Source organism: Schistocerca americana, chromosome 11 (genome assembly GCF_021461395.2).
Source record: "Schistocerca americana isolate TAMUIC-IGC-003095 chromosome 11, iqSchAmer2.1, whole genome shotgun sequence".
NCBI lineage: Eukaryota > Metazoa > Arthropoda > Insecta > Orthoptera > Acrididae > Schistocerca > Schistocerca americana.
In genome coordinates this window covers 93279843-93307046 of record NC_060129.1, presented here as the reverse complement: position 1 = coordinate 93307046, position 27204 = coordinate 93279843, and positions in this window count along the sequence as shown.

The following is a 27204-nucleotide window of genomic DNA, read 5'->3' as shown; positions in this document are numbered from 1 at the left end:
TAGTAGGATGACGGAAAGTTTTGGAAAGGACAGCTATGGAACATATTTTATACACATTTCACTACTTGTTAATTCGAAGTTCACTACTTTTCAGCATAGTGTGCGTTTCTTCTTTCAGGTCAATAATCCGTTTTTGTATTTTTTCCAGGAGAAGTTTTTCATGACACTTACTAAACCTGTTACTTATTATACCTGTTCTAGTACTTGCATTTTTATATTTTTTACCCATTTGTGTTTATCATTTATAAATGTGATCACATGTACTGCCTTGTTACATAATCTTGCTACAGCTGACTCATGACGAATGACGTTACCTATCCTCATTTGCAGCAATAGGTCAAAGCAAAAAGTATTATGCCTCAGCAATTAATTATCGATCCCAACGCAATGCATTGCTACCAAAAAAAATGTATTACCAGTCCCACATAATGTCACTAGTTTATGATAATTCTGAATAATACTGATCAACTCTGAATAGCATGTCACTCGAGTAATGACCTCTTAATGAGACTATATTCAAAATAATGCTTTGTCACTAGCTAATAACTGCCACTGTTTATTGTAATGCCTGTGATTACTAATGATTTGACTGTAATTAACTGATTTTTAATAATGACTTTGTAATGATCTGAATAATACTGAATGATGAACTATGTTTTATTCTATTCAATACTTGATGGCCACTGAGTGCCAATAATTAATGTCAATCAACGAAATTGTTATTAATTATGCCATTAATTAACTCTTGTTTTCAATGTTCATACTTTGTAATTGGAAATAAATGTGATTGTTTAATAATGCTTTGTAATTAGAAGAAGGCTAATGATTCTTCATAGATTGGACTGACAAATGATTAATTAACTGTAATTAGGAGAAGGTTAATGATTCTTAATTATACTCTGTAACTGAAAAGAATGCGATTATTTCATAATATTTTGTAACCAGGAAAAGAAGGCTACTGATTCTATGTAAAACAATTAATGAACATTTTTCTGTAATACTACATACTTGGTACAGAAATGTTCAATAACTGGGCTATGAATGCCACGAACTATCAATGAAGACTGTAATTGTCAATATTATGTGACTTGATGTCCTTCACCTCATAAGCTGACTACCCTGAATTACTGCAATGTCCATTTGTCCTGTTTATCCCAGTGATCATGGAGCACTATATTTGGTTTTGCACTAATTCTACGTTGGTGTGCCTTGTAAGAGTGTGGTGTTGACACGACATGCTGTCCACCACCATGAGCGATGAAGACATTATTATGGTCCCACTGTTTGGTGTACCTAATGTACTGCCAAAATGAAAACATGGAACATTACTACGACAGTTCAGTGTCTTGGCTACACTGATAAATTCTGATGGGAAAAGAACTTCAAGTTGTGTCACTTGGTGTTGTACTACTGTGGAAAGATATGGACTTTCAGAGCAGCTGTGTGCAATCTAAAGTGCTACAACCATGATGCAATCCTTCCCTTTCCTATCCTGATTCTTGTCACATAAAGAAACAATTTTTTTTGGTAACATCATTTATGTTCATAGGTTATACATTTTTCGATTCGCTAAACTCCAGTGTGAGTACACTTATGTCACTGGTCGACATGATGTTTGCCATTATGTTTATTTGTTGTGAAAATACTAAAGACATTTTTCAGTGCATGTGCACTTTGGACATGAATTTTTTTTTTTTGCCATTATGTTTATTTGTTGTGAAAATGCTAAAGACATTTTTCAGTGCATGTACACTTGTCAACATAATATTCTTGCCAGTCTGTTTATTTGTTCTGCATATGCTAAAGAATTTTTTCAGTGCCTGTGCACTTTATCTGTCAAAAAGTTTGTATATACTTTTCTGATTTGCTACTATGTTTTGTACTCACATTTTGTCTTTGTCTGATATATTTTGTACTTAGTGCGTGTGCACAACATTTACTTTATGTACTACATCTAATTATTCTTGCCAGTCTGTTTATTTGTTCTGCATATGCTAAAGAATTTTTTCAGTGCCTGTGCACTTTATCTGTCAAAAAGTTTGTATATACTTTTCTGATTTGCTACTATGTTTTGTACTCACATTTTGTCTTTGTCTGATATATTTTGTACTTAGTGCGTGTGCACAACATTTACTTTATGTACTACATCTAATTATTCTTGCCAGTCTGTTTATTTGTTCTGCATATGCTAAAGAATTTTTTCAGTGCCTGTGCACTTTATCTGTCAAAAAGTTTGTATATACTTTTTTCTGATTTGCTACTATGTTTAGTATTCACATTTTGTCCTTGTCTGATATATTTTGTACTTAGTGCGTGTGCACAACATTTAAATATTCTGTAAGTTGTAGGATTTTGTTAATTAAAGAAAAATTTTGCCGCGCTTGGCAAGTCCAAATGACTCACCATCGCTGCCAAATTTTTGCCCCCCGAGTGGAGGGTTATGAAACACGTATGTAACGCAGCAGCGATGGCGAGGCATTGTAGCATCTGTGACCAGAGAGTATGCGCTTGACCGCGCGAGTGTTGCGAGCGGTTCTCAGTCAGTAGTAGTCTTTGCGAGTTAGTTGTCGCTATGCAGAGTAGCAGTCAGTCAGTCGTTGCGAGTCTGTAGCTCTGTCTAGTTGAGAGCAGTACTCAGTCTGTAGTCGTCATGCAGAGCGGTCGGTCAGTAGTAGCAGCCCAGTGCGGTTGTGTGATGTAGGCGGTCGGCAACAATGGTCAAGATGAGGAATAAGGTATACTGTTAATTAATATAATCATTAGATAATGAAAAATTTTTTTTAATGTAATTATTCTCCAACAAGTCTCCCAATAATAATTTTTTATTTCAAAAGCATTTTTTCAAAAGTTTAATTTTTTTGAACTAAAGATCTCGTTGCACTTCCCATTTCATTCCACTTCTTTTTGAAGAAAAATTTCACTAGAATTAAAAAAAAAAAAGGAGAATATTATTATTTGCAATGTAGTTCCTCCAAGTGGTGCGCAACAACAAGAGCAGATATGTGACATCCATTTATTCTGAGGTAAGACTTTAATTCTGATTGTTTTTACACAGGGCCAAAAACCGATATTTCGGTTTAATTGAATTTTCTTGTCACTGAATGGACTTTAATTTTTTGAAGGATTTATAATTGAGTCAGATTGCGAATTTCACATTTGTTGCCATTGTCAGTACATTTGATTGTGGGCAGGTTACGCATAGAGCCATGTCCATCAGCATTTCTAATTAGTATCGTTATTTTCTTTTAAAATTTTTGTGGGGAGGTTACACTTGGCTCGCCATTTCTATTAAGTATTGTCAATTTCGATTTCTTTTAAAATTGCGGTGGGGAGGTTACAAGGTTTTCGTTTCTTCAGCAGTACATAAACGAACAATTACAAAGAGGTGAATTTTTGTAATGTCGCGAAAGCAGTACTGCGCCGAAAATTTCGTTACAACTGCGAACGGAGTGTCTCGCAGCGGCATTATGGATACAAATGCTTTCGGCGTGTTTGGCGCGTTAGATTCGGACGAATCTCTCCATCGCCTCTCTCTGCTCCAGCCGGCTGCAGCCGTGCTGCCAAAGAAGGCGTCGATGTCTGCGACGCTGCTTCCCGCCCCACGCTCGAATCGCAACCAAGTCGGGGAAATCCTCTGCAGCTACTCAAGGACAGGCGGTAGTCGCGGTGCCGGTGCAAGCTTCTGCTCTACGTTCCCATCTCTTGCGGCCTGCCTTTCCACGGAACTGATGTAGCTTGGTTTTACCTCAATATAAATAACGCAACTAATTTTACCTAAAATACTACAGCGAATATTTACATTTATTGCTAACTGTTTAATCGCATTATCGTCCAAAGCATATTCAGGTTTCGTAATACCCTCTATGTTTTCACACGTGTTGTTGGCCGCGGGCAAGCAAATTGCACTATTAGCAGAGCAGGAAACTCACCACCGTAAAACCAGAGACGAATTTGCTTACCTGGAAAGCTGCCTATGGCATTATGTATTCTGGAACCGACACAGCTTGGTCTGTTATTGGCCACACTAAGAAAATACATTTAGCACTCGAAAAGTTCCGTCGTTTTAGGAAGTTAAGGAATTTCAAGAGCATACTTTTTGTTTGTCTCTGGCTTTAGTACACTCTAGAAATATCTCAGTGGTGTGTACGTAACCGTCTGCAACTCTGTCGCTTACATGTATTTATTCAGGCCTTACTTGTGTTGTAAGGGCTGACTGCTTGACATGTTTTCCTTGATGCATGATTTTCTGAAGAGGTGATCGTTTCCGTGTAGTACGACACTTTTTTTTCTAGTGTATGTGTTAACCCTCTTTGAAAGCGTGGAAATGGCGGATGTCTGGCCGATCGTTTTTAAGTCACCGGGCTACAAGCGCAAATCTTATACTCCTTATGGTTTCGAAATTCTAACGTAGTCTGTTTCACATTCTTGGTATACATTAAAACAATTCCGCAATGTTTTTTGAAAAACCACGAAAATAAAAGTTTTCATTATTTATACCCTCTTGTTAAACGTGGCATTCGTCGTGTTTCAACAGACGGCGTCGCAAAGCTGTACCACACATCGATGCGACTTGTATACCTAGATACTCTCTCGAAGTCATTGCCCAATATGGGACAAACACGTCTGCGGGACATTTGCGATGATAGAATCGTTCTCTAGCATTCGAATCTTCGATTTCTCCGTAATATACTTACATAAGGAAGCGTATCTGGTACCCAGTCCGTTTCTGTGAACGTCAAATAGTAGACATCTTCAACTTTTGTAGTCCTGTCTTCCTCAGTTGCGTGTAATATTACGATATGTTGATAATTTTTACTTATGGACCGTCTGACAGTCGGCAACAGAAACCAAAACATTGCATTGAAACAAGCGTTCAGTTCATAGTGCTGTGGAATGTGGGAAAAAACCGCGAATTCGCATTCATAAGAAGAAGAACACCGAAAATGCAACAGGAGCGTAATATATAAGAAATTGTCCACGCAACCTGCCACTGATGATGTCTTGCAGAAAATAAAGGCGAAACGCGTATGGCACTAAAATTGTGTTTTATTCAGTTGCTGTCAGACGGTCGATAAGTAAAAATTATCGATATACCGTCAAATAGTAGGACTGCTACTACACAGTACGTAGGGCAGTGTTTGCAAACCGATCTGCCAATAGCAGTTCTGTCTTATCACGCAAACACTGCGATATGGATCCTGGAAATGTGCTAATAGCCACAGCCAGCCTCTCGCTCAGTGGCGAGGGCTACGGCAAACAGTGGCCGGAGACAGGACACCCCCTAACTCTGTGCACAGCGGTCTGAATGAGTCTTCAGTCTTTGAGTAGTTTTGCCGCCGTGCGTAAACGCCAAACGCTTTTTGGTGAAATGTGTTTGCAGCAGTGCCCATCTCGCGCTTCTTTCCGCAACGAGCGTAATCCTGATTGTTCAATAAATCAGCTACGTACGCTTCAGTGGCCGTGCACGAGGCTTTTGGACATCCCTTTACGTGCAATGTGCTCCTCATCTTCCCCCATATCACGACTCCACTGGCGTCTGCCAGGATTCCGTACTCTCCACTACTTGTTAATGTTTCCTCTTCATATTACACAAAATGACAAGTTCGCTTCGTCATGGGCAGCTCCATTGCAGAGAGATGTGTGTAAAAATTATGAAGCTCTGGACATCGACGTTTGTTCATCCTATCAAAGCCGATTAATGTTTAACGTGCAACTTCGTGATTAGAGATAAATGGTTTCCGAAATTTTCCTCACCTGAATGCTGTTTCCCGTGTAGTCGTCGTCTCTGTCTTAACTGCTGAATACAAACATGGAAAATCGCAGCAGGTGTCATATACCTTGACGGAGGACTAGAGGCAAAATTCACCACGTTTGAGTACAGTCAAAAACGTAAATAAATTGAATGTGGTTGGCCTCTGATCAGAAGAAGAAATGAGGGCTACTTGGTTCCATGAGCAATGGGACCAACACAGTTAAAAATCGTGTTTCATTTTCAGTGCTTTGGGAAGTGACCACCGGTGCACTGTCTCTCGTTTCATAAATACCGAAGCTGTAGGGGCTCATATATTGCTCCATAGTAACGTCACGGAGGCTATTGTCACGACATTTATACATTCGCCACTTCAGTTGAGGACTTTTTGCGATCAAGAAACGTATCTTACATTCTAGCGCCTTGGTTAAACGTATCGCACTTTTTCTATTAAATTTTAAAGTTATCTACCAGTACCAACGCATTCCGTCATTTTGCCGTTTCCAGCACTTTCTATGGACTCCTGAGAACCTGACCATCATTCTGCCTCGTCTTGTCTCACATGTACAGTGTGTGGAAAAAAAAAAAAAACAGTCTGACCCAAAGTGTAGGGCAGAAAGACAGCATTGAAAAAAGCAATCCGAGTATAGGAAATAGAGATCGCTGTTGAATATTTATAGCGCTATGCCAGCATAAAAACGGTGGGCAATTTGAACATTTGCTGCGACATACAGGACGCTAATTAAGTGGTGGAACATTTTTCCTTTACTTTGCCCTTTTGAAGACATCTTGAAATATAAAACATGCACATGTGATTGTCTAAAGAAGTGTTGTCTGGAACGTCGGCCAAGTATTACACAGGTGTATGTGATGCTTTGAGTTTTTCTTGTTATCGTCCTGAGACTGGTTAGTCCATAGACTGTGGTTACACTTACATTTTCTGTGAATTATCTTTCATTTTGAGTAAAGACGTCCACATGTCAGATTTTAATTACGTTCCTGTAGCGCCGAAAATACAAATTTGCGACTCCGAGTTGCACTCACTATGTTTCACACTGTCTTTGCGCCCTAAACTTTTGGTCAAATCGTTTCTCCGGTCCCTGTATAACGATGCTGGATGGCGAAACCCTGCTCAACCAGCACTGCTTACATTGTTCACTTTTAACGTACGCTACACTGCATGACTCCCACCCCGGTCGCCCGCCCATATTGCGTCGCTCACTGGAAAGCCAGCACGCGACACACAAAATCACGAAACCAGCATCAGATCTGCATAATTACTCTGTACTGATTGTCAGCACATTTAGACGTTAGTCACAAATACATACAGTAGTAATGTAGAAGCTGGATTTATTTTTCTGTTAATTTTCCGTCTTCTGCAACCGACAGAGCTTTGTCGCTGCGTCAGAGACCGATTGTTGCTGCCAGCACCGCGGAATGTTGGCAGTTTTAACTCTCCCGCGAGTAATGGCGGTTTTGTGAAATAAGCGAAAACGGGAGAAGAATTCAGATGCAAGTGTTGATCATCGAAATGAGAGTGGATCCCTACTTGACGCATGTCTACCCACAGCAAGAACTCGCGTAGGTGTGTGTCCTTCCCCACATGTGAATCACAGCCCTAGTGGCTGGCCAGTTGTACCACTGTAACGCATCCGGACTGTGCTGTTTCGTACTCGGCACATTCATGGATGGCCTTCTGTCACAGCTGCCTCCAGCTGATGTTACGCTACACCCCCGAGAAGGAGGCGATTGAGTGAAAGAATCTCCCGGTAAACATGTAAGGAAATCGTAAAGAAGTACCGTCAAAACGTTTTTATCGAAGCCAAATAACTCACTGATGCTGTTTTATTACGCTCGCGTGGATCACACGCGTCGTGCGGAATATGTGGAACGGTAAGAGCTGGAACGTAATTACACTCCATGGTTTTGAAGACGTATAATGGACAGGAAAATTGCTCTAGAGCCAAGGAGAAATCTTAGTCGTGTACGTAGAATTAGCGAACATGTTGTCACCAGGCATCGCTTACGATGACGTAATTAAAAAGTTGACGGCATCGTCGGCTTTGTATCGATGTGTTAAATGGTAACAGATAAGAAAGGATTCCTCGAATGCCTTTACACGCTGCTCATGATAGGAGGAAGACTGCATTCAAGTCAACTATTGATTCACTGAGAAGGCAAAGAACCTGGAAAAAGCTTGCGTCAGCGATATTATTCTGTCGTGTAGCTGGGTGGCGCCTATCGCGAGAATGAAGTCCGCCAAAACTTTGGTCTACGATGCCTGACTTCGTTATGTGCTCCTCGCTGGCGTATGTGAATCTGTGAACACACACCGGGCTTCATGTGTTCGACCGTAGAGATACACATATACACGGCGCCTGCATCTATCCTTCCCGTGTTGTGGTTCGAAACCAAATGGATTAGACGGTTGCACTATCTGCAACTGCAATCAAGTACTGACTTCAACAACTGATCTTGTTGCATTAGGACCACTCATTTGGTACTTCAATTAATTTACTTTCTACAAGATTCGTGACGTTAATGCGACAACTATCCCTGTTACGTTTGGCCAGGTGGAACGACAGCAAACGTTTCAAACACTGTCCTGCCAACTCTTTATTTTCACAAATGGCAGAATTACAGGAATGCGACGAATTTCTCTTCTTGTTGGACTGTGGCTCACTCAGCTGGCCTCTTCCACAGAATCGGTTGGCGGGAATCATATAGTTTTCTGGCCATTTCCTCACGACTACGTCTAATGTGTGGCATTATGCTTTAAGAAGTGACATCCGTAACGTCCTATATTTACACGGAACAAAAACCTACGACTTGTGCTTTATCTAGTACAAATGACGAACCAATATCGAGATAAGAAGAAAACGTTGCTTGTAGAGTAAATTCATAATAGTGGGTTAGAGATTAACGCTCTGTCGTGTCAAAAATTTTCGCCATTCGTAGAGTTTCAGAAATGACGACCGACACAGCCAACATCCCTGCTTTCATCCAACCCAAGGATTTTGGGAAATGTTTGCCGCGTAGCGTGTACTGTTGTCATTTGGGTTGAAATTCTCGCTTTTGAAAGAGTGTCCAAACATTCCTCAGTGATCCGTTAGTGGGCAAACTGTAACGACTTTTGTTTCACCTGTCTTTGTGATGGTCGGCAAGCGCGGAAACTCACCGCTGTCAGCCCAGCCCTAGAAACGCATATGCAGATGTGCAGTCATACTGTGGAAAATTTACATATGTTCCATACACATGGCGTTCCATGATACACAACCGTGACGTAACATCTACACTCCCGTCCTGTTTATTACGAGAGATTGTCACAACCCACATATGCAGCCCCTATCTTATCCTCTGTTCACCACGATGATACGTTCAGTGTTCCAAAAGATTCCTCCGTGTTAACGTTGTAGTTGCATCTTCCTCCGCAAAGTAGTTCTGCGACATCTTACACATTACGGCCACGTATCAAATCAATATCAGAGTTGCCTTGATGACGACACAGAGTAAATTACTCATTAATATCTGCTTCTACAAAACGCGTTGTGCACTCTCCGTCGTGTTTAAATGGTCCTTACTAGAAGACTGTAGTAGAAACTGGCGCCAGTCATACATGTACGTAATCTTTGAAAAGTGTGACCCAATTACGGGAAACACAGTTGCTGTACTAGAACCACAGTGTACTACCAGAATTTTTAATTTGTCATTGATACACTGACTTTTGCGTAACAAAGCTTCTGTTGTACTCAGGAGATTTGCACGAATAATGCATACTACGGCACTTCTGTTTCTTTCAGACCGATGCCTCGACGTAAACATCGAAACTTCCAGTTCTATTAAAGTTTTGGAGCCAGTGAAGATGTGGTTCTGGAGGAAGTATTTTGCTGCTTTCAGTTTAGTCAGTATTGGTAACATTTGAAGCTACTTTGTCTTCTGCTCAGAAGAAACTGATAGCACCTCTTAGTTCCGGCAGATTATGCTTTACCGTTCCTGCACGCACAACCACCACGTCACACAGTGTGTGTTACTCTTGTGCCGTAGCTTTATAGTGAGAGCAGAAAGGAAAAAAAAGACAGCTGATATCAGTACATTTAACGAAGTCATTCATTTCTGTGCACGTTATTCACCTCTCGCTGTGTGCCCTGCTCTGTTTGGGAAAGGAGGAAGCGTCGGTAGCAAACTTTTGTCAACGGCTGAGTCTGGAGGTCGTCCGTACTAGCGAGGCGATGAAGGCATTTGCGAACTAGGGGTAAATCTGTTTAATTTTTTTTATTTCATCGTATAGGTGAATAGACTGAAACAGCATAGTGTGGTCTCCCCTAATCCACAGAAGATACGATAAGAAATGTTACGTTCTTCCGATTAATCTACAGGTAAGAAAAACCTTCAACTTCTCATCGTAATCGCAGTTCCTTCCAGTTCACCGCCCTGCAATTCGTCAGAATCATATAAACGGACAATTCAAATGACGCAGTGTTTACAATATACTGTTGCGAAAACAGCTGTGCGCCTAAAATTCCGTTACAAAGGGGAACGGAGTCGCTGGCGACGGCATTCTTGCGTCGGACGCAGTCCGTGCTCTTGTCGAGTTAAACTTTAGTATCTGTTCAGGATTACTTTAGAAAGATTCATCTCCTTTACTTCGGCTCCGCATCACTGTCATCGTGCTGCCAGACGAGGTGTCGACGTCTGCGACGCAGATCCCCCACGTCCGGACGCAAATGATTCGACCAACTGCTCCGTAGAATAGCCGCTGCACAAATTGAATTTGTTTTTTGGGAAACCTGATTTTTGCGGCATCTCTGACGACTGAAAAATGTGAAGCCCTTTTCTTATACAAAAGTCTGTATTCCTATATTTTTTGTTGGTAATAGTACTATAAATATTTTTACGTAAAACGCTAGGCAAAGTATTACACTTAGATGAGGCAAGTGGCAAACGAGGGAACATGTTAGAAATATGACCCGCTTCCCAGAATTAACTGTTCCCTTCGCTTAAGTTGTGTTGCACATATTCAGGTCTGGGGAGGGCGTCTCTTGCTGATACACTGTGGAGACGTCGCAACATCGACACTCGCGACTCACTCATTACCGACGATCCAGCACTGTCAAACACGCCACGCCTGTAATCGAGTGACCCTGGCCTCACATTCTTATTACTAAAGTACTGAAGAAACAATTTTTTTTTCCATTTCAATGTGTCTCATTTTTGCTCTACTATACGCTTAATACACCTTGAAAACGTAAACGGGGAACATCTTTCCGACTGGTTTCAACTCTGCTAGCTACAGCTGCCAGCTAATATAATTATTAATCGCTCTGTCTGGTGATTGTGCAAAAGGTTCGCGCGAGCCGAGTAGACGACATGTTTACATCGCTGCGACATCTTCTTTCCGGAAGTGGTGCTGTGGTCTCCTGTACATTCCGGTCGTGTATAAAAACAGGCCAGTACTCGTCTTCTTGACAATGTGGAAACACGTAAAGTTATCCTTTTTGTAACCTGTTGTCAAGTATGCTGGCCATTCTCTATCGCGTTTGAATAGTGGGTACCACAAAGCCGTAAAAGAAATAAGTGCGCAACCTGTATCTACACTTAGTTCACAACCGTGCACCAGTAAACGTAACTTTTTCGCTCAGTACAGCACCTTCCAACCCTTTAACGGACGTGGATACTTTTGAACATCCGTTTATGTGCAACCTCCTCTTGCTCCCCATGTTTTCACTGGCGTCCGTAACAAGTCCGTACCCTGCACCATTTGTTAATGTCTCCTCTCGATATTAGGGAAACACCGAAAAGTTCGCTGTACCGAGGATAGTTCCATTGCAGAGGCTACGAGCGTAATTGTTATGAAGCTCGCAAAATAGAGGCTTCTTCGGACTAACGTTTCATATGTAAACATGACTAGAGAAAAGCAGTTGCCCAAAGTTTCGTCTTGTGAATGTTGTGTCCCGTGTAAACGTCATATCTGTCGTACCGTCCACCTTACCTGCTCAGTAACCAGGCTAGATGTTAAATCACAGAAAATATTAAATTCTGGTCGAGGCCTACGTGGTTGCATAGATTGTTGTCCACATGTTTCAGATGTTTATTGAAATACAAAGAGAAGTTAATATCGCAGTATTCAACAGCCTCTGAGTTATCAATACCGAATCCCAGACGATAAAAAGAGTACCGCCATTACTCACGTTGATGGTAACAATGTGACCAACGCAGTTAAAAATTTTGCTTCGTTTTCAATGCTTTGGCAGTTGACCGACGGTGCACAGTCTTTACTTTCATTAATACCGATTCTGTGCGGTCTCACGTGTTGCCCCATAATAGCGTGACTGATACGCTTGTCACGACACTTGCACATTTACTACTTTACCTGAGGTCATTTTGCAATCAAGAAACGTGTTTCACATCTATTTCCTTAGCGCCTTTGTTAAACGTATCATAGTTATCATCCACTGAATTTTAAAGTTACAAATTGCTACCAACGCATTCCGTCATTTTGCCGTTTTCCACACTTTCCATCAAAGATTAAGTATACTGGACTCTAGAGAATTCGACCAACCCTCTGTCACGCCTCGTCTGGCATATGCAGGGTGCGGAAACACAATTTGACCAAAAGTGTAGGGCACAAGGACGGCATCAAATGAAAGAATCTCAATGTAGAAGCCAGAGGCCGCACGTGAATATTTAAGGCGCTATGTCAGCATGACAACGGTGGTCGGTTTGAACATTTGCTACAGATAATTATGTTAATTAAGTGGCTGCTTATCCGTCATTCATTTTGGCTCTTTTATGAGATATTGAAACATGGTGCGTCAGCCAAGTCCGATACACGTGTGATACTTTAAATTTATCCTGTTCTTCAAATATTCTGTTTACGTATACACGTCCTGCCAATGCAGACCGTAGTAATATAGAAAGCGAGTTTATCTCTCCGTTAATTCTCCATCTCTCGCAGACCACAGAGCTCTGTCGGTGCATCAGCGGTCGATTGTTGCTGTAGGCGCCACGGAAAGATGGCACTTAGATTCTGACTTGCTCTAGAGCAACTGGGATTCTATTAAAGAAATGAAAACAGAAAGAAGTAACGAACGCGGCAGCTAGCACTCAGACAGCACTTTCCTTTTAGTTTAATGCGACGACGATTTTAAAAGATAAAGTGTTTTATCTATTAAAAAAATCAAAGTTTAAAGTTACGCTCGCAACGGACAAACTCACTAAAAGTTATCGTCCTTGCCACATTTCATTTTGCACACAACTGAATCAGACTATTTCTTATGAGCTACACATAATGAAGCCTGTAATTCATGACGAAGTTGACTGTTACTATTCCTACTGTTGTATCTTCCTTACGTAACGAACGAGCAAAACGCACACATGAGATAGTAGTCTTGTGTCTAGCACGCTATCACCCGGGAAACAATACCTCCAGCCAGAGCATTTCCTGTTGCCACACATGAATGATTTTGTCATTACCTCTACATGTAATTCATATGTGACCTTCCAAACTGTATTACGTAGGCCTACTACATTGCGTGAATGAATGCGGCAGTTTTCTCGGCAACAACGATAAACAAGCAAAAAAATAGAAAGACTTGGCTATAGATGTCTGCCTTCACAGGGCTGTCGTGACAGCTGAGTCTTCCGTGACGTCTTAATGGTGACGACAGCGGCTGAGGGGCGTTTAGAGACGGCAGCAGCCCACACTGACGTGTGACGTCACTTGGCAAACCAATTCTTCTTGTATCCGCTGCAATTAATCATTTATTTTTATCGATCATTTCATGGCTATGCATTTTCGATAAATTAACCATCATTTGGTGCCAAGATGCCCGTGTGGGAGATTTTAATTACGTTCCGGTACCGCCGAAAATGTGCAACTGCGACGCCTAAACGCTATTCTCAAATTTCTGTGTTTCATGCAGCCTTTCCAGGCTACGCTTTTCATCATATATTTTCTATGTACCCTGTATAACGATGCGGGATGGCAAACTTCGCTGAATCAGCACTGCTTAAACTTTTAATTTTTTACGTACACTGCACATATGTCATTCAATGACTCCCACGCCGATCGTCCACCTATATTTTGCTACGTCACTGGAACGCTGGCACGCGACACACAAACCGTGAAACCAGCATCAGATACTCATAACTACACTGTACAGAGTGGGAGCAAATTTAAAAGTTAATCACAAATGTAGACAGTAGGAATGGAGAAGCTGAATTTCTTTTTCTGCTAGTCTTCCGTCTCCTGCAGCCGACAGAGTTTTGTCGCTGCCTCAGTGACTGACTGTTGCTGCTACCACGAGAATCGGTGTAAATTTTAGCTCTCCCGCGAGTAGTGGCGGTTTCCTGAGATAAATGAAAACGGGAGGAAAATATATATGCAAGTGTTCGTCATCGAAACGATAGTGAATCCCTAATTGGCACAGCGACTTAATTTTTAAATATTTAGGAACAGCAGAATCTTGCGTTGCCCGCCAATTGCGAGATGCGTGTCCATTCCCACACGTGAATCACACTCCTAGTCGCTGGCAGTTGTACCATTGTAATGCATTCGGAGTGTGCTGTTTCGCACTCCGCACCTACATGGATAGCCTTCTGTCTCAGCTGATCTTACCCTACACTCCTGAGAAGGAGGAGATTCCGTGAGGCCGAAAACACGTATACTAATCGTCAAAAAATACCGTCGAAACGTTTTTATCCAAGCCAATAACCACATGTGATACTTTCATTGTGCTCGCTTGCATGGCATGCGTTGTGCGGAGTATGCGTAGCGGTAAGGGATGGAGCTCCACGGTTTTGAAGACGTATGATGGCTAGAAAAATTCCTCTCGGGTCAAGGCGAAACCTTAAACACGTACATAGGATTAGCAGATATGTAGTCACCACCCATCGATTGTCAAGACATAATAAAGAAGTTGACAGCGTCGTGTGTTTCGTATCGACGCGGATTATAATCGCAGTGTCAGAACGTGTTTTACTTCGTACAATGTGTCCAGCTGTTGTCTTCCGTTTCTACAGATTGCGTTCGTATCTGGTAACGGATAAGAAAAAAGATCTATCGTCGGCTTTTACACACTGCATATGTGAAGACGAGAACCGCAGTGAAGGTCACAACTAATTTTCTGGAAAGGCGATAAAAACTAAAAACAAAAAATCATCGGTCCGCGATATTACTCTGTCATGTCGCCGGAGAGCAATGATCGCGAGAACGAAAGTCACCAAAGCTTTATTTTACGGTGCCTGACTGCGTTATACGCTGCTCTTTGGCGCATGCGGACACACACCACGTTTCAAAATGGTTCAAATGGCTCTGAGCACTATGGGACTCAACTGCTGAGGTCATAAGTCCCCTAGAACTTAGAACTACTTAAACCTAACTAACCTAAGGACACCACACACATCCATGCCCGAGGCAGGATTCGAACCTGCGACCGTAGCGGTCGCGCGGTTCCAGACTGTAGCGCCCAGAACCGCTGGGCCACTCCGGCCGGCACACCACGTTTCATACCTTAGGCCATAGAGATACACATATTAAGGCACGTGCACATATCCTTACTGTGTTGGGGTTCGAAACCAAGGCAGTTGCAGTATTTATAAAAATTTCATTCTGCAGTATTTATAGGTAGAATCAAGGACTGATATCAACAACTGATCTCCTTGTTGTATTAGTATCACACACGTAGTAATGAAGTTGAGATAATTTCCCCAAGATTCGCAGTGTTAATCCGATAACTGTCCTTATTGCAGTTGGCCACGTGAACGACATCAAACGTTCCAAACACTGCCCTGACAATTCTTTATTTTCACAAACGACAGAATACAGTAATAGAATTCCTGTTCTTGTTGGAATGTGGCTCATTTAGCTGGCCGCTTCTACAGAATCGGTTTGGCGGGGAGCATATAGTTTTCTGGCCGTTTCATCGGGAGTACGTGTGAGGTGTGTTATTAAGCTTTAAGAACTAACATCCGTGATGTCCGAATTTACACAGAATAAGAGGCTATGACTCCTCCATAATCCAGGACAGATACCGACACAGTATCGAGATATGAAGCGTGAAGAACCGAATACGTTACTGACGGAAGACATTAATATACCGAGTTAGAGATTAACATCCTGTCGTCTCAAAATCATCGCCTTTCGTAGCGTTTTAGACCTGGCGACCGACACGCATCCCTAGTTTCTACCTATGCAACGATTTAGAAACAAGTTTGGTGCGTAGCTTGTGGAGTCAGTTGGGTTAAAATTCTCCCTTTCTAAAGAGAGTGACCAAACATTCCTCAGTGCTCCGCCACCGGGCAGACTGTAACGACTTTTGTTTCACGTGTTTGAGACGGTCTCCAAGCACTTGCATAGTAAGCAGTGCTGATAATTCACTGCCGTCCACCCAGCCCGGGAAACGCACAATATGCAGATGTAGACACCTACTTTGGAAAGTGTACGCACATTCTGTACCCATCGCGGCAGGCCTCGTTACGTGGTACACAACCGTGACGTCACAACACGGACACACTCGCCCTGTTTATTACGGCCGACTCTGCAGCGCCACACGTGCAGCCCCTGCCTTCGACACAGCTCGGCCTTACAGTATTCTCACTAAGACGATACGTTTAGTTCAAATGGCTCTGAGCACTATGAGACTTAACATCTATGGTCATCATTCCCCTAGAACTTAGAACTACTTAAACCTAACTAACCTAAGGACATCACACAACACCCAGCCATCACGAGGCAGAGAAAATCCCTGACCCCGCCGGGAATCCAACCCGGGAACCGGGGCGTGGGAAGCGAGAACGCTACCGCACGACCACGAGATGCGGGCGATACGTTTAGTATTGCAAAAGATTTGTCCTATTATCAAGTTTTAGCATCTAAATGGTGTACTGCTCCTGCTTTAATATACTATCAAAACATATAAATGGCGTACATCTAATCGATCGCTAGGAAAACAGGGATTGCAAGTTCCAAACGCACAAATTTCCGTCGCTTTGTTTTCTGCATCGACAATCGAATCGCACAGCCTTTGTTGCCAAAGAGTTTTCGTTGTAGTTTGCTTCTTCCTCTGCGAAGTAGTACTGTGATTTCTTACACATTCCAGCCACGTATCAGCTCAGTATGAAGTTGCCTTGATGACAATAGAGAAGAAATTGACCATTTCAAGGTTCTGGTACGAAGTTTGGTGTCCGCTCCTCGACGTGTCCGAAAAGTCCATACTACTCGGAATCTGTACTACAAATTGGCACACGCCGTATATGTAATGCAATTCTTTGGAAACCATATCCCAATTAGGGCAAATGCAGTCACTGAGTCGAAACTACTGTGCACTATTGCAGAATAAAAGAGCATAGTGTTGCCCTCCTTAATCCGCAGAAAACACGATAAGAAATGTTAAGCTCCTCCGATTACGCCGCAGCTAAGAAAAGGCTGCATCTCATCATCGTAATCGCATTTCTCTCTGCGTCACACCTCTGTAATTCGTCAGTACGAGATAAACGAACAACTAAAATGACGCGGTGTTTATAAATTGCCGTGAAACCTCCTGAGGGCCGAGAATTCCGTTACAACTGGGAAGGGAGTTGCTCGCGACGGCATTCCTGCGTCGGACGCTGTCCGTGTTCTTGCCGAGGTAAACTTTAAGTGGCAGTTCAGGATTATTTCATAAAGTTCCGTCACCCCTTTTTTTTGGGTACCGTATCACTGCCGTCGTGCTGCCAGGGAACATGCCGATGTCTCCGACTCTGTTTCCCCGCGCCGGGACGTAAATAATTCGACGACTTGCTCTGAAGAACAGCTGCTGTCCAGGTTGTAATTACTGTTGCAAAATCTGATCTGAACAACCTCTTTGATGGCAGAGTTTGTATCCCTCAGTTTCACATTGATAACAGTACTTTAAATATTTTCGCTTAAAAAAGGTGCGAAATATTATATATAGTTAAGCCGAATACGTTTTTCCGCCAGTTCTCCGTCTCCTGCGGCCGACAGAGCTTTGCCACTGCCTCAGCTGCTGACTGTCGCTGCTGGCGCTCCGAAAAGTCGGCAGTTCAACTCCCTCGCGAGTGACGGCGGTTTTCTGACGTAAATGAAAGCGGGAAAAGTTTTTCGAATATGCCCACAGAAGAACGTCGCGTCGCCTACCATTTACGAGATGCGTAACCATTCCCACATGCCATAATCACACTCCTAGTCGCTGGCCAGTTGCACTGTTTTAATGCATCCGGACACTGCTATTTCGCAGTCTGTACATTTCATGGTTGGCCTTCTGTCACAGCTGCTTCCAGCTGATGGTATCCCAAACTTCTGAGGAGGAGGGGGTGGAGGTTTTGTGAGAAAAACTTCAAGAAAACACGGATGGAAATCGTCAAAAAATACCGTCAAAACATATTTATCCGTGCCAGGTAACGCATTTGATTCTGCTTTATTGTGCTGACCTGGATGACACGCGATGCGTGGTAAGAGGTGTAACGTATTTTTACGCTCCAAGATTATGAAGACTTGCAACGGCTAGAAAGATTCGTCTTGAGTCGAGGCGAAATCTTAATCATATATGTATTATCAACGTCTATTTTGTCAACAGGCATCGATTGTGAAAATGTAATAAAAACAGTCGACAATATCATCTGTTTTGTGCCGATGCTGAATTTAAACGCCGTGTGAGAAACTGTTTCCTTCCTTGGGGCAATGTGTCCAGCAGTTGCTTCTCTGCTTATACATGTTCCACTACTAACTGGCAACTGAAAAAAAAAGATCTATCCAGGACCTTCACACACTGCATCTATGAGAACAAAGATCACGTTCAAGACAAACGGCGGTAGAAAATTAGAATAAAAACTTTCTGTCATCCATATTCTTTTGTCCTTTTGCTGGGCAGAGCCGATCGCGTGATCGAACGCCACCAAAGCTTCATTCACGCTGCCTGAATGCGTTATTTGCCACTCGTTGGCCAGTGTAAAACTTTGGACTCGCACTATTTTCCGTACCTTAGGCCGACCTCGAAATTCTGCCGTAGTGTCCTTCATATTCCTGCCATTTATTAAAGTACTCTGAAAATTTTTTTTATTATCACGTGAAACAAAAGTTATCATTTTGATTTCCTCTTATTGAATGAACTGTCCCTCGTGTCGCATCACAGAGCTGTCCCACAAGTCAGTGCGATTTGTATATCTATGTACTCTTTCTAAATCATTCCCCAGTGTGGGACAAGCACATCTGCGGTAAATTTGTTATCATACAGTTATTATCCACTGATTGAATCTCTGATTTGTCGGTAATATACATATTTAGGGATGTGCGTGAGATCTTCAAATCGTCTCTTTGACAGTAAAATAGTAGGACTGTTAATACATTCCACATAGGGCCGTCATTGCAAATCGATCTGCCAATAGCAGTTCTGTCCTATCACGGAAACACTGCAATATCGAAGCTGCAAATGTCCTTATAATCACAGCCAACCTCTCGCTTAGGGGCATAGGCTCCATCACACAACACTGATTGATTACTCTATCACAAGTTTTGTGGCCATCCCTAAACGCCTAATCTTTTCAGGTGCAAAACCCTTCCACCAGTGCCCGCCTCGCATTTCTTTGGACAACGAGCGTAATCCTGGTCGGTTAACAGAGGAGCCACTAGCGATGAAGTGGGCCTGGGTAAGACTTTTGAACATCCCCTTACGTCTGACCTCATCATACTCTTCCAACTTATATTTTCACTGGCGTCCGTAAGGGATTCGTTCTTTACATTACTTGTTGACCGTTTCGCAATACGAAAACACCACTAAGTTCGATTCATCGTCGATAGTTTGCTCAGCGGAGACCATGGGTCTGAAACGTATGAATCTTGGAACGTACTGCAGACGTTCGTTCCGGCTAGTAGAATCGATTAAGGTTTAACATGTAAACATGACTACAGAAAAGTGGTTTCCGAAATTTTGGTCATCCCAATGTTGTGTCCCGCGTGGTCGCCGTCTGTGTCGCGCCGTTCGTCTTGACTGCTCAGTACAAACATGGAAACTCGCAGCTGGTATCCGATTCTGTTAGCCCACCTTGATGCAGGGCTAGAAGCAATATTCACAACATTTCAGTATAATCAAGACTGTTAATAAGTAGAATAGTGTTTGTCTCTGGTCAGGGGAAGGAGTAGGGGCTACTTGGTTCCATAGAGTATCGTCCTTGTGTCGTAGATATATATCGAACTAAGAAAGAGTAATCAATTTCACCGTATTCATGCTGCTCCGAAACATTACTTCAACATCATAGACGGTATAAATTTATTTCGCCTTTAATTTTAAACGCTTTGGCAACCGACCAACGGTGCTTGCTTTCACTAATAATTGTTCTGTGGGGCCTCATGCGTTGCCCTACAATAGGGTGACAGACACTCTTGTCACGACATTTCTGCGTCCACCACTATACTAGAGGACTTTTTGTAATCAAGAAACGTATTTCACGTCTAATTCAGTAGTGCTTCGTTATAAGTGTCACATTTCCTTTTACGTAGTTACTGTGTACTGAATTTTAAAGTTACTAATTGCTACCAACGCATTCCGCCATTTTGCCGTTCTTAGCCCTTTCTACCAAAGATTAAGTGTACTGGACTCGTGAGAATTCGAACAACAGAGTGTAATGCATCGTCTGGTATACACAGGGCGCGGAAAACCAGTCTGACGAAGACAGTATCAAATGAAGGAATCTGAGTATAGAAAATACAGGTCGCAATTAAATCTATAAACCACTATGCCAGCATGAAAACGGTGGTCAGTCTGAACATTTTCTGTACATACGCATGTTAACTAAGTGGTGCCTCATTTTTCACTAATTTTGACCTTTTTGAGATATATCCAAACAAGAAACATGGACATGAGATTGTCCTCATTCCTGAAGAAGTACTAGACGTGTTGGTGATGTTTTAAATTTATCTTGTTCTCATCGTGACGACTGGTTAGTCCGAACGTTCTGTTTACGTATACATTTTCTGTAAATTACCTATCATTTTGAACAAGGACCTCCGTATGTCAGATTTCAATTACGTTCCTGCACCACTGAAAATATACATTTACGACTTTTAGTTGCCATACACAAATTCCTATGCTACATGCTGTCCTTCCGCCCTGCAATCTTGGTTAAATGGTTTCTCCACGCCCTGTATATCGGTGCTGGATGGCAAAACTAGCTCCTACAGCACTGTATAAGTTATTCACTTCATACGTTCGTTACACGTATGTCACTGAATGACACCCAGCCAGGTTGTCCCCCTATGTTCCGCCACGTCTCTGGAAAGCCAGCACGCGATCCACAAAATCACGAAACCACTTCCAGATTCGCATAGTGACACTGTACTGATTGTAAGCACATTCAGACATTAATCGCAAATGCAGATCATAGTAATGTAGAAGCCGAGTTTATCTTTCCGTTAATTCTCCGTCTACTGCAGAGCACAGAGCTCTGTCGCAGCATCAGCGGTCGATTGTTGCCGTTGGCGCCACAGAATGAAGGCAGTTACGTCCAGAGTTTCTCCGGAGTAATTGGGATTCTGTTAAAGCAATGAAAACAAAGAAGTAACGGATGGGGCCACTAGGAATCAAAGAGTACGTTTCTGTTAGTTTAATGCGGTGACAATTTTGAACGATGAGATTCGTTATGCGATTGAGTTAACAGCAACTACACAAACCGAGGTTTTAAGTTGGGCCCTCCACAGACAAACTCACTAAAGTTATCGTCCTTGCCAAGTTTCATTTTACACACAACTAAATTACACTATTTCTTACGAACTACACATAACCGAGCCAGTAATTCATGACGAAGTTGACTATTTCTACTACCACTCTCGTATTTTTCTTAGGTAAGGAATGATCAAAATGCTCACACGAGACAGCAGTCTTGCGTCTATCATGCAATCATCCGGGAAATAATTCCTCCAGCCACAGCAATTCCTTTTGCGACACAGGAATGATCTTACAATTACCTGTGCATGTAATTCATATTGAACTTTCTAAACTGAATATTTAGTAAAAGGGCGAACCGAATTACGCACTGCATAGTGTGAATGAATGCTGCAATTTCGGCGGCAACAAAGAACAACGAGCACAAAATACTAAGACTCGGCTACAGATGTCTGTCATCATAGAGCCGTAGTGGCAGCTGAGACGTCCGTCAAGTCTTAATGGCGACCACAGCGGCTGATGTCCGCTACAGACGTTGCGGCAGCCCAGACGGACGTGTGACGTCACATGGCACCCCTGTATCCCTGGAGCACGCGCCACGTGTTTCGCTGTATCTAATCATTTATTTCGCCTCATCGAGCATATCATCACATTCGAACACCAGTATATTTAGTAGGTATCAATATAATCAATTTAAACCATCTTTATAATACCTTGTTACGACCAGAATGATTATTAACAATTTTACATTCAATTTTTGTCGGGTACTTATTCGTCAGTTCCTGTCTTTCCTCATTCTACGATGATGAGCCTACAAACCAATTAGCTTTGGAAAGAGAACGATTATGTAGATTATTGTGGCTTATATCAGTTAATATCATTTTCTAGTGATGAATACGGTAGGTAGTTTCTGTTGGAACGAACGACGACTTTTGCGATTCGATTTCCACGTCTGCAATCGAGTTTTAACCGCTATTTCACAGCAATAAAACGTTACCACTGCATGTTAACAAACCGGTGCTCGAAGCTCACATTACGTATGAGAATGCCGACACGATAATTAAGAAGCGATTAATCTTTATAGTTCGCCCACTACTACTGCGAAATATTGAAGTGCTTTTATGTGCGGACAGAGTGAGGTGGAAGTGTTATGCAAGCAAGACACCGCAAGTCATTAGTAGAAGTCATTTTTCATTCAAGAATACGACGCGTAATTTCGATTGGACGGAACGATACCTTTTCGAGTTTGTGTGTAGGAGACCTAACTCTAAATGCTGGTTTGTATAGACTACATACAGTTAGGCATGCCCCACCGAGGTAATTTACAGTTTAAAACTTTACGTTTATCGAAGTTGTAAGCGAGTAATGTTTGACTGGTGATTGTGCATTTGTTATAATTTTTTTCCCGTTTTCATTTCCTCCATAAAACCGCCATCATTCGCGAGAATAGAATGTTATGAACTGCCGATATTGTGGAGCGCCAGCAGCAACAATCAGTCGCTGAAGCAGCGACAAAGCTCTGTGGGCCGCAGGAGACGGAGAATTAACGGAAAAATAAACCCAACCTTCTATATTTCTACGGTCTGCGATCGAGATTAAATGTGTTCAAAGTCAGTACCGTGTCCTTGTGAATCCGACGCTGCTTTTACGATTTTGTGGAACCCGTGCTGGCGTTCGAGTGGCGTGGAGTAACATAGGCGGACGTCTCCTCTACAAGTCATTCAGTGACGTATGTGAGAAAAAGCAAACATAAGCAGTGTTGTTGGAGCGATGTTTTGTCATCCGGCACCGTTACACATGACGTGCCGAGGGTGCTGCCCGCAGTCTCAAGAGCTCCGCACTCATTCCTCAATAAAATGAATGTGCTTAAAACGGTAGACCGAACGAGGTGATGCACCGGTTAGCACACTGGACTCGCACTCGGGAGGACCACGGTTAAAACCGCATGCGGCCATCCTCATTTAGGTTTTCCGTATTTCCCTGAATCGCTTCAGGTCAATGCCGAGATGGTTTCTTTGAAAGGGCACTGCCGACTTCCTTCCCCGTGCTTCCCTAATCCGACGACCTGGCTGTTTGGTTCCCTCCCCCCGTCAAACTCACTAAAACGGTAAACAAGGTGTCGATGTCTGCGACGCTGCTTCCACCATGCTTGAAACGTCATCAGGTCTCGGAGATCCTTTGTAGCTTATCGACGCTAAAAGACAACAGCCGGCGTGGCGGTAGAAGTCGCTGCCGCACATTGTCATCTCTGCGGCCTGTCTTTTCACGGAACTGATGTCCCTTGGTTGTACCTGAATATAAATAACGTAATTAATTTTGCCTAAAACACTGCAGCGAATATTTACATTTATTACTAACTGTTTTCTCGCAATGTCGTCCTAAACATATTCAGGTTTCGTAATATCTTCACCGTTTTCCCATGTGTTTTTTTTTTGCCCTCGGCAAGCAAATGCTCCATAAGCAGTGCAGAAAACTCACCGCCGTCAGACCAGCATCTGAGACGAATTTGCTAGCCTAGAAAACTGGTTATTATAGTTTGCAAGTATTCTGGAACCGACAGAGCTTGGTCTATTATTGGCCACACTAAGACAATACATTCAGCACCCGAGCAGCTCCGTCGTTGTAGGAAGTTAAGGAATTTCGAGGGCTTACTTTTCGTCTGGCTCTAGCTTCGATACACTCTAAAAACATCTCAGCCGTTTGTATGTAACCGTTTCCAACTCTGTCGCCTACATGTAATTATTCTGGCCTTACTCGTTTTCTAGGAGCTGACTGCTTGATAAGTTGGCCTTATTATGGCATTTTCCAATCCGACGCGAAAAGAGAAAGTTTTTATTATTTTCTCTCGTACTATCAAGAGTTTGGTGAGTATCTGTGCAGTTTATTTTTATTTTTATTTTATTGGATAGTACTTCATTAACTAAAGTAACGGCAGGCGTCTCTTGCTGATACCCTATGGTGACCTCCTAACATCCAGACTCGCGTCTCATTCATTACGAACAGCTCTGCACTGCCACATACGCTAGCCCTGGAATCGAGTGAGCAGGGCCTTTTAGCTTCTCACTAGAACAATACATTAAGTACACTAAAAAGATCACGCTTTTCTGGACAGATTATTTTTTTCCCCATTTAATACGACTCTTTTTGTTAGTATAGATATAAACACACTTTGAAAGCGTGTAAATGGTAGATATCTGTCCGATCGTGTTTTAACTCACCGGCCTACAAGTGCAAGACTTTACGCTCCTCGTGGCTTTGTGTTCGCCTCGACAAACGGATCACGTGCTCTCTGTTGGCAACATGCTAGTATTATTCCTGCAGCGTCTCACATATCGAAATTCTACCATAGTCGGTTTCAGTTTCACATTCTCGCTATATGTTAAAACAAACCCGCAATTTTTTGATAACTAAGAAAACAAATTTGTCATTTTTATTTCCTCTTATTAAACGTACCATTCGTCGTGTTTCAACAGTCGACATCGCAAAGCTGTACCACAAATCGGCGCGATTTGTATATCTACGAGACTATCTCGAAGTCATTGCCCAATATGAGAGAAACCCATCTGCGGGATATTTGCGACGATAGAATTGTTATCTAGTATTCGAATCTCCGTTTTCTCAGTAAAATAATGACGTAGGGAAGCGTATCTGGTACTCAGTCTGTTTCTGTGAACGTCAAATAGTAGGACCGCTACTGCGTAGTACATAGGGCCGTCTTAGCAAACCGATCTGCCAATAGCTGTTCTGTCTTATTACGCAAACTCTGTGATATCGATCCTGGAAATGTGCTTATAGCCACAGCCAGCCTCTCGCTTAGGGCCAAGGGCCACGGCAAACAGTGGCCGGTGACAAGACACCCCCTAACTCTGTGCACAGCGGTCTGAATGGGTCTTTAGCCTTTGAGAAGTTTTGTCGCCGTGCCTAAACGCCTAACGCCTTTTGGTGAAATGTGTTTGCAGCAGTCCCCATCGCGCACTTCTTTCCACAACGAGCGTAATCTTGATCGCTTAATAAGTCAGCTATGAACGCTTCCCTGCCCGTGCACGAGGCTTTTGAACATCCATCTGCCCGCAGTCCCTTCCTCGCCTTCCACCACATCATGACTCCACTGGCGTCTGTCAGTAATCCGTACTCTGCACTATTTGTTGATGTCTCCTGTTCATATTACACAGAGACTGATAAGTTCGCTTCGTCAAGGACAGCTGGATTGCAGAAACCATGCGTGTAAAAATTATGAAGCTCGGGACGTCGACGTTTGTTGACCCTAGCAAAGACGATTAATGTTTAACATGTAAGTACATGATTAGTGAAAAACGGTTTCCAAAATTTCATCTGAATGTTGAGATCAGTTTGCCGTACCGTTCGTTTTGACTGCTCAATAGAAACATGGAAACTTGCAGCAGGTATTAGATACCTTCATAGAGGACTTCAGCCAAATTTCAGTACAGTCAAAACCGTACAGAAATAGAACAAATGAGGGCAGCTGGGTTCCATAGGTTACTGTGTCGCAGGTATACATCGAGGTACAGAGAGTAGTTGATGTCACACAATTCATCGGTCTCTGAGTCTTCACTTTCAGATCACAGACGCCATAAAATTATTTCGTCTCTAGTCACGATGATAGGAGCAATGCAACCACGCCAATAAAAGTTGTGTTTCATTTTCAGTGCATTGGGAACTGCCCAGTCGTGCATTGTCTCTCGTTTCATTAATACCGATGCTGTAGGAGCTCATAATATGCTGCCCCATAATAATGTGACAGACGCTTATGTCACGACATTTATACATTCACTACTTCGGTCGAGGACTTTTTGTAATCAAGAAACGTATTTTACATCTTACATAGTAGCACCTTGGTTAAACGTATCGCATTTTCTTTCACGTACTTATCGTGTATTATATTAAAGTTGTATACCGCTACCAACGCATTCCGTCATTTTGCCGTTTCCAGCGCGTTCTATGGACTCGTGAGAAGTCGACTATCGTTATTTGCTACGACATACTTACGTTAATTAAGTAGTGGCTCATTTTTCATTTACTTTGACCTTTCTTAGACATCCTGAAACATTAAACATGGACATATTACTGTCTTCATTTCTAAAGAAGTACTGTCTGGTAGGTCGGCTAAGTATGATAAACGTATATGTGGCGTTTTAACTTTTTCTTGTTCTCATCCTGAAGACTGGTTAGTCGAAAGTCTGTGTTCCAGGTAGATTTTCCGTCAATTACCATTCATTTTGAGTGAAGACGTCCCTATGTCAGATTTTAATTACGTTCCTGTAGCGCCGAAAATACGCATTTGCGACCCTTAGTTGCGTTACTCACATTTCTATGTTTCCCACTGTCACTCCACCCTGCACGTTTGGTCAAATTGTTTTCTTTCACCCCGTATAACGTTGCTGGAAGGCAAACGTCGCTCAGCCAGCACCGCTTGAATTATTCACTTTTTCACATACGCTACTAATATGTCATTGAGCGACTCCAACGCCCATCGTCCGCCTATATTGCGCCACGTCACTGGAATGCAACCACGCGACACATAAAATCACGAAACCAGCATCAGATCCGCATAACTTAACTGTACTGATTACGAGCACATTTCGACGGCTGGCCGGTGTGGCCGTGCGGTTCTAGGCGCTTCAGTCTGGAACCGCGCGACCTCGGGAATGGATGTGTGTGACGTCCTTAGGTTAGTTAGGTTTAAGTAGTTCTAAGTTCTAGGGGACTGATGACCACAGAAGTCCCATAGTGTTCAGAGCCATTTGAACCATTTTTGAACCACATTTCGACGTTAATCGC